The following is an 8627-nucleotide window of genomic DNA, read 5'->3' as shown; positions in this document are numbered from 1 at the left end:
AGTTATAACATTTTTTCTTTTCTACGCTCGCCGTAGAAATTAGACTAGCCGTAGGCATGGCGTAGAACGGTCTACGGCGGCCGTACGGTGAGCGTACGGTGGCCGTGCGGCTGCCCTCGTGTTTTTCTTCCCTCCTTTCCCCTTCTCCTATTGTGTTATCTGCTCGGAAGCCACCAGGCGCGTATTCAGAATTTTGCACCTCGTGGGCCCGCCCTATAATTTTGGCCCATATGCATGTGTACTTTTCGGAAAAAAATGGTGACCCCTGTTACACCCACAAATGTAATAATCGCCCACAAATGTAATAACGCCCACAAATGTAATAACACTTTACCCACAAATGTAATAACGCCCACAAATGTAATAACACTTTACCCACAAATGTAATAACGCCCACAAATGTAATAACACTCTACCCACAAATGTAATAATGCACTTTACCCACAAATGTAATGACTTTACCTACAAATGTAATAAATTTGAAGTGATTTTTGGCGAATTCGTTCTAAACTAAAATCCTATAGTAATGCGTTCATAAAGCACAAAAGTTCAAAGTCTTTTTTCCAGACCCGGTTAATGAAATATTACAGTAAAAGTCCAAGTCTTTTTCCATACCCGGTTTTTCAAAATTATAATATACGTCCAAAGTCTTTTTACCAGACCCGGTTGTTTCAAAATTGTAATATACGTCCAAAGTCTTTTTTCCAGACCCGGTTAATTCAAAAATTATAATGCAAGTCCAAAGTCTTTTTTTCAGACCCGGTCGTTTCAAAATTGTAATATACGTCCAAAGTCTTTTTTCCAGACCCGGTTAATTCAAAAATTATAATGCAAGTCCAAAGTCTTTTTTTCAGACCCGGTCGTTTCAAAAGTTATAATATACGTCGGTGAGGGGTAAAGACAACACTCTAAGCCCAAGCATTTAAAGGGGTTTAATTTTGAAGATTGGTCTCAGCTGTCATTTTTTCAATATTTCTTTATCTTTTAAATGACCGGGTCCAGACGAAAGACTAAGCATAATACTCGTGTTATTCCACAAGAATAAGAATATGAGTCTTTTGTTTTTAGGATTGTTTAAATCATTTTTAAATCACCGGGTCTGGAATGAAGACAACACTTTAAACGTGTGCTTTTCTACATACATGGTCTTAATTTGGAGGATTGTTGGTTCTTAGATTCGTTGTTGGGGGTTGAGTTTTATTGATTTTTTATTCCTGAAATAATTGTGTCTGGAGGAAAGTCGATCTTCGACAATCGGTCTTCATGTTGTTTCCACAGTAATTAGATTATTGGGTATTCGTTTTAGAATATTTGTAAAAGCTATTTTATTTTTCAATTAGTAACCAAGTCTGGAAAAAGGATGTCTGCTTTACCCACGCTTTATTACAATGTTTTGTAGGGATAGTAGTATTATTTAAAAAAAGACATATTTTTACTGGGTGAAACTTTGGAAATTTGGTCTTAGATTCGAAGATTTTCAGTTACTTTTTTAATAGCCGGGTCTGGAGGAAAGAGTACGTTTTAAAACTCGTGTTATTCCAGGAGAATAAGAATATAAGGTCTTATGTTAAAAGATTTTTTTTCGTAACTGTTTTAGGTCTGGAATAAAGACAACACTCTAAACCTCTTTTAAAACAGGTTCTTAGGTTGAAGGTTTGTTTGGTCTTAAACTTTGATTTTTTTTAATTCTTACTATTAGCGTTTTTTTAAGAAAAAAGTGGTCGGGCTGAAAGACTACGCTATATATCCAGCATTAATAAGATTATGGGGTCTTTATACTGTTTTTAAACTGTTTTTCATAATGTTTAGATAACAGGTAACCGGGTCTGGAGAAAAGACTACGCTTGATTCTCAATTTACTCTTAGTGCATATATTCACAATATACACCGTATAAGTTGAAACAACAACAAATACATTAATTCCACCAGTTTTAATCAACTGGGTCTGGAGAAAAGACTAAGCTCGATTCCCATTTTTTCCACAGGAAAATATCATTATCGTATCTTAGTTTGGACTTATATTATAAATTTTAAAATAACTGGGTCAGGAGAAATACTTTGGACTTATTAAAATTCTTGAAACAACCGGGTCTGGAAAAAAGACTTTGGATTTATATTATAATTTTTGCAACAACCGGGTCTGGAAAAAAAGACTTTGGACTTATATCACAATTTTTTTAACAACCGGGTCTGGAAAAAAAAGACTTTAGACTTTTATTATATTTTTTGAAACAACCGGGTCTGGAAGAAAGACTTTGGACTTTGATGTTTTATTAACCCGGTCTGAAAAAGACTGCACTTTTGTGCTATATGAACGCATTACTATAGGATTTTAGTTTAGAACGGATTCGCCAAAAATCCCTTCAAATTTATTACATTTGTGGGTAAAGTCATTATTACATTTGTGGGCGATCAAAAATTATTACATTTGTGGGTAAAGTGTTATTACATTTGTGGGCGTTATTACATTTGTGGGTAAAGTGTTATTACATTTGTGGGCGTTATTACATTTGTGGGCGTTATTACATTTGTGGGTGCAACAACCCCCTCCTCGTCAGGCAAACAGGTGCCTTAAATGCAAGTTGAATTATCTTATTTCATAATCACATGAAAAGGACAACTGCAGACAACTTTTTTAATTATGACTTAATAAAAAAGCAAACTATCCATGAATATGATATACTGTAATACCACTTAAAAAAAACAAATGTGACCAGGAAGCACAGATATTGCCCTTTCACTAGCGGCTAACTTGGGTAAAATATGATGTTATTATCATTATCATTATTATTATTACTATAATGGGGAGTTAAATGCTGATTTTTGTTGTTGTTTCCTGGGGTGTAGTTCTTACTTAAGACTAACGTGTTTATTAACATATTAACTTTATTCATACAAACAAGTTAACATGGTTAAGGGAGATTTATTTCATAAGTCCAAATAAATAATGCGAACGCGATTTTCGATAGCTTGTGTATAGACCTGAAAAAAGAATATTCTGAGAAGTTTTGTAAGCATGAGCAGGATGGGTATCTATCTATCTGTCAGGGCGAGCTGATGATTGTCTATATTCCAAAATGACCCAAAGTTTGGAAATTCTAAGCATTATTGGTAATCATGAGCAGGATGGGCACTTAAAAATTATTCGATTATATTCCGTTCCAAAACTAGACATTCTACGCAATTGAGGTAATCATACAGGATGTCATCTAACTAATCATTCGATGCGAGCGCGAAGCGCGAATCACCACAAAGGTCGAATTTGCCCCCCCCCCCTTCCTAGGTCGAACATTACTGATCGTATAATATTCAGATCAGTATCAAACATTAATTTGGCGACCCCCCTTCCTAAGTCGAACATCAATTTGGCACCCCAGCACTTTTATTACTCCTCCTCCTTTCCCCTTTTCTCTTCTCTCCTTTTCCCTTCTTCTTGTTTCCTTCTCTCTTTCTTTTCTCCCTTTTCTTTCCCTTTCTTTCCTCCCTCTTTATGGCGCCCCCTTTTCGCCTACCCGGGGGCCCGGGCCCCGAACCCCCTCCCTCCCGCCCAGAATACGCGCATGGGCATGGTGCGACACTTTGAAAACTTTCTGAAATGAAATGTCTAATGTAAAATATCATGATGGTATTTCTCACTGTATAGTCCCCCTGCGGCCGCCGTGAGGAGCCTTGCGGCCACCTTGCGTCTGCCGTAGTATTTGTCAAAAACCTACGGCCAGCGCAGGGTCGCCCTAGGGCGACCGTACGTCATGATTTCAAGGACATACGTCAGCCGCAGATTTCTTTTCTCCATAAATTAAAAAATACGCCGTGCGGCGACCGTAACATATGTGACCGCTAGAGTAAGTGGCCGTAGAAATTTTAGAATCTACGGCGGCCGTAGCAAATGTGACCATGGTATAACTCACAGGGTTATTACTAGAGATTGCAAGATCGTATGACCAATTCAATTCGCAGGCATCCAGAGGATTAGTGGAGCCCTATGCTTTCGTATTTAAAGTATGAATTATAATTAGATTCGAATTTATTCGATATAATCTTCTTAAATTATAATCAGAATGGAGAGAACAAGACCGTATCAATTTTTCACTCAGCACGCTCATTTATTTAAGAATAGCTTTGACATGTTTGAATTTATTTTTTTATTAATACCTTCGTCTGAAATGGAGGCATATATTTGATGTCGATTTCCTTGATTCGAATCTAGTCGGTCGATATACATTATGCTATTTTTGATATTACTAATATGCTGTTCTATGTTCTGTTAGCTCTGTGCCCGTCTTCATATGCAATTATGCAATAATTATTTAGAATAGTCCTCACATGCACTTCAGACAATGACAATATTTTGCTTTTTTAGTGGATCCCTCCATTTTCTCAGATCTTTGTAATGTGAATGATAGTTTGCTTTTATATGATATTGTTTTACTTATGGAAAAATATACATTGCACCTGCCCCAATTATTGTTTGTAAACGTTTCACTTGCGAATGTCTTTCATTTAAATAATTTTGATTGTCTTTTAAATTGTCAATTTTATAACTTATTTATTAATTTTACTTAGTTTAATTTTAGTCACACGTCTTTTTTTTGTAATTTCCTTTATTTCTATGATTTTGTTCGCCGTCGTTTAAACTGTCTTGATTTTAATCAAGGTTTTTAATTTTTGTTTTGATTCATTTAAGGTGATATCATTGATATGTCATGTAATTTTGATTGTGTACTATATTTTATTTTATATTAATTGCATGTCATTTATTTTGTAAATCTTTCTATGTCTACAGGGCTCTTTTGTAAAGCAGGACTTTTGGCTCTGAAAGGACTACCCTGTTTTTAGATAAAACTGACTGAATAAATTAATGAATGAATAAATAAATAAATGATTGCAAATATTAATAACCATTTTATTTATGTTGAAACTTAAATAAAGTAAATTTGAACATAAAAAACACTATTGTTTCTTTTGTTCTCCAATGTTCCGTCCTTTTTTCACTCGAGGCATAATCTATGATGGAATATCAATTAAGTTATTATGGAAATGAAAAATAAACCTGAACTTGAACGAGGTATTTGCTTTTCAATCTCACTCTTTCTTTCCCCCTTCCCCATTTCATTTTGTCTTGGGGTGTGAAGAATCGTACCACACGTAGTGGACTTGTGCCAACTATAGAAATGGCGTTTCACCTCCAAGCCACAGTGTTTTTCACTGGCCTCGTAGTTTATCGTTATCAAACGGATGTCAGATTTAACTTGTTTTTGTCATGTCTGCCCTAATGTGTGTGTGTGTGTGTGGGTGTGCGCGCTCGTGTATGTGTCAGTGTACGTGCGTGTGTGTGTGTGTGGCTTGTGTGCGTGTGATAATTGGTTTGAGCAATTGCTTGATGGAATTAATGTTTCAGTGATTTATCGATTGATTTTATTGATCAAAATGAGTGACTGGTTAATAATTTGATTATTAATGGAAAAAAATGATCCACCAAAATTTCAGAAGAAAAGTGATAAAAAAGGAAGGAGTAGGTGAGAGGATAGGAAGAAGGTTGTATGTGCGTGTGTGTGTGGGAGGGGGAGGACAGTGGGTTGCGTAATGTTAATTATGATTTGGAATATTTCAATTTAGCCAATTCCCATTCATCCTTAATCCCGTTCACATCTACCAGATCAATGATACAATAAGATGGGAGTGGAAGTGTGTGTGCGTGTGTGTGGGGGGTGGGCGGTGGTGTTTCGGGATTGATAAATAACAGAGAAAAAGGAATGGTATTCAAGGTATTCAAAATATCCTGTTGATCCAGCGATCATGAATATCTCACATCGACCTTATTTTGTATTAAAGCTACAAGTAACTTACCTGTCCAAAATTGGAAGGAAAAATTCTGCGCAGGCACATTTTCATACCTCTAACTTAAGTGAACACTGTTCATCGAAGCATGATTTTTTTTCCAATTTTTCGTATCATATGAAAGGTTGGTTCTTCAGCTTTCTATACATATCGACATTTCTTCATAAAATTACATATGCTCAATTTGGCAACCATTTCAAAAGTGTTACGTTTTTTTTAGACACATGGTATAGATGCAAAGAATTAATACTCTAAAATGAAATAAAAAGTTTTGACGAAACATTGACACACAGCAAAAACTGTGGTGTCAACCGGTGTTCATAGAGGACAACACTAGTTATTTTACACCGGTGTTAAATTGGTGGTGTTAGTTTTACACCTATAGTTGTCATTACAACACCTATGGTTGTTCATTTACACTCTTTGGTGTTATGTTCAATCTCTAGGGTGTTATTTTAACACCTCAGGGTGTGGTCCTCTATTAACACCAATTGGTGTCAGTTTTAACACCACAGTTTTTACAGTGCACCGGGTCGATATTACTAATATTAGTGTGTACTGTTAAGGATATCAGGTACTGTTTCAAAGGAAGAAACAATCTACTTTTAAAAATGGGTTAGTCTTGGGACGTTTCATGAAAGGACTTGTCGGACATTTCATCCGACAAGTCCTGTTTTATCCGACAGTTACAAAAGTAGTAGTGTATGTCTCTCAGCGAATTAAAATCAGGGAAAGTTGTCAGATCTGGCAAACTTGTCGGACAAAAGATGAACACTCTTTATTGTTTATGATTTCAAGGACATACGTCAGCCGCAGATTTCTTTTCTCCATAAATTAAAAAATACGCCGTGCGGCGACCGTAACATATGTGACCGCTAGAGTAAGTGGCCGTAGAAATTTTAGAATCTACGGCGGCCGTAGCAAATGTGACCATGGTATAACTCACAGGGTTATTACTAGAGATTGCAAGATCGTATGACCAATTCAATTCGCAGGCATCCAGAGGATTAGTGGAGCCCTATGCTTTCGTATTTAAAGTATGAATTATAATTAGATTCGAATTTATTCGATATAATCTTCTTAAATTATAATCAGAATGGAGAGAACAAGACCGTATCAATTTTTCACTCAGCACGCTCATTTATTTAAGAATAGCTTTGACATGTTTGAATTTATTTTTTTATTAATACCTTCGTCTGAAATGGAGGCATATATTTGATGTCGATTTCCTTGATTCGAATCTAGTCGGTCGATATACATTATGCTATTTTTGATATTACTAATATGCTGTTCTATGTTCTGTTAGCTCTGTGCCCGTCTTCATATGCAATTATGCAATAATTATTTAGAATAGTCCTCACATGCACTTCAGACAATGACAATATTTTGCTTTTTTAGTGGATCCCTCCATTTTCTCAGATCTTTGTAATGTGAATGATAGTTTGCTTTTATATGATATTGTTTTACTTATGGAAAAATATACATTGCACCTGCCCCAATTATTGTTTGTAAACGTTTCACTTGCGAATGTCTTTCATTTAAATAATTTTGATTGTCTTTTAAATTGTCAATTTTATAACTTATTTATTAATTTTACTTTGTTTAATTTTAGTCACACGTCTTTTTTTTGTAATTTCCTTTATTTCTATGATTTTGTTCGCCGTCGTTTAAACTGTCTTGATTTTAATCAAGGTTTTTAATTTTTGTTTTGATTCATTTAAGGTGATATCATTGATATGTCATGTAATTTTGATTGTGTACTATATTTTATTTTATATTAATTGCATGTCATTTATTTTGTAAATCTTTCTATGTCTACAGGGCTCTTTTGTAAAGCAGGACTTTTGGCTCTGAAAGGACTACCTGTTTTTAGATAAAACTGACTGAATAAATTAATGAATGAATAAATGAATAAATGATTGCAAATATTAATAACCATTTTATTTATGTTGAAACTTAAATAAAGTAAATTTGAACATAAAAAACACTATTGTTTCTTTTGTTCTCCAATGTTCCGTCCTTTTTTCACTCGAGGCATAATCTATGATGGAATATCAATTAAGTTATTATGGAAATGAAAAATAAACCTGAACTTGAACGAGGTATTTGCTTTTCAATCTCACTCTTTCTTTCCCCCTTCCCCATTTCATTTTGTCTTGGGGTGTGAAGAATCGTACCACACGTAGTGGACTTGTGCCAACTATAGAAATGGCGTTTCACCTCCAAGCCACAGTGTTTTTCACTGGCCTCGTAGTTTATCGTTATCAAACGGATGTCAGATTTAACTTGTTTTTGTCATGTCTGCCCTAATGTGTGTGTGTGTGTGTGGGTGTGCGCGCTCGTGTATGTGTCAGTGTACGTGCGTGTGTGTGTGTGTGGCTTGTGTGCGTGTGATAATTGGTTTGAGCAATTGCTTGATGGAATTAATGTTTCAGTGATTTATCGATTGATTTTATTGATCAAAATGAGTGACTGGTTAATAATTTGATTATTAATGGAAAAAAATGATCCACCAAAATTTCAGAAGAAAAGTGATAAAAAAGGAAGGAGTAGGTGAGAGGATAGGAAGAAGGTTGTATGTGCGTGTGTGTGTGGGAGGGGGAGGACAGTGGGTTGCGTAATGTTAATTATGATTTGGAATATTTCAATTTAGCCAATTCCCATTCATCCTTAATCCCGTTCACATCTACCAGATCAATGATACAATAAGATGGGAGTGGAAGTGTGTGTGCGTGTGTGTGGGGGGGGGTGGGCGGTGGTGTTTCGGGATTGATAAATAACAGAGAAAA

The sequence above is a fragment of the Lytechinus variegatus genome, chromosome 4, assembly GCF_018143015.1.
Source record: "Lytechinus variegatus isolate NC3 chromosome 4, Lvar_3.0, whole genome shotgun sequence".
NCBI classification, from domain to species: domain Eukaryota; kingdom Metazoa; phylum Echinodermata; class Echinoidea; order Temnopleuroida; family Toxopneustidae; genus Lytechinus; species Lytechinus variegatus.
The sequence above is the reverse complement of the archived record's forward strand: the minus strand, read 5'-3'. Positions refer to the sequence as shown.